Below are 879 nucleotides of genomic sequence, written 5' to 3'. Positions count from 1 at the left end.
GATCAAATGTGGTATAGTCCTCCTGGTACTGCCAAGTAGTACCATACTTGTAAATTCCCATCTTATGTATAAGACTCTCACCAACCAAGTGATCTTTATCAGTATACTCAGTAGTGATGGTATCAGAAATGTCAATGCGCAAGTAATCAACAATGCGAGATACGAAAATGCTATAAGGAAGCAGCTTTGACTGAGACAATGAAACGCTGTTCATGATTTTCAGAATCTCCTCATGCCAGTTGATCATCACGTTATTCTCTACAGCGTACATGAAACGCAAATCATTCACAGTAGGCTGTGCGTGATTTGTGTTCCGCTGCACTAATATGTAAGCAATAACATAATGCAGCAACCTGTTCTCAATAGAAAGCGACCCTGCCTTGGCCAGTTGACCCTGAATATACAAATGAGGGCCCCGAAGGAATGACTTGTACACATCAACGGGATCAAAATTGTCCTTGACCCAAGAACAATCCCCTATTCCAAAACCAGACGATGATAAACCTCCAACATTCAGAAACAAATCATCACTCAGCTCAAACAGACTACCAGAAATCATTGACCAATACTTTCCATCCTTGTATCTAAAATTAGCATAAAACTCCCAAACTAGAGCAGGGTAGACACTTCCCTTTAATTCCAAAAACGGAACGACTCCTTGAGCCTCCATATCATGCAGATCTAAAGTTTTGTTCCGCTAACCAGGTTAAGTCGGCATACCTGATGTATGTAGGCTTGCGGCCTTGAAATTTTGCCAACCGGGTCTCTTGCAATATGAGGGAATAATAGGGGTCACCACGGTCCCGATTGGAGGGTGAGCCGGTTTCCCTTCTTCGTACGCGAGTAGTTGTAGTCTTGACCCGCTTTGGACGACTTTGC

This window comes from Lupinus angustifolius, chromosome LG13 (assembly GCF_001865875.1).
Source record: "Lupinus angustifolius cultivar Tanjil chromosome LG13, LupAngTanjil_v1.0, whole genome shotgun sequence".
Classification (NCBI taxonomy): Eukaryota; Viridiplantae; Streptophyta; class Magnoliopsida; order Fabales; family Fabaceae; genus Lupinus; species Lupinus angustifolius.
The sequence above is the reverse complement of the archived record's forward strand: the minus strand, read 5'-3'. Positions refer to the sequence as shown.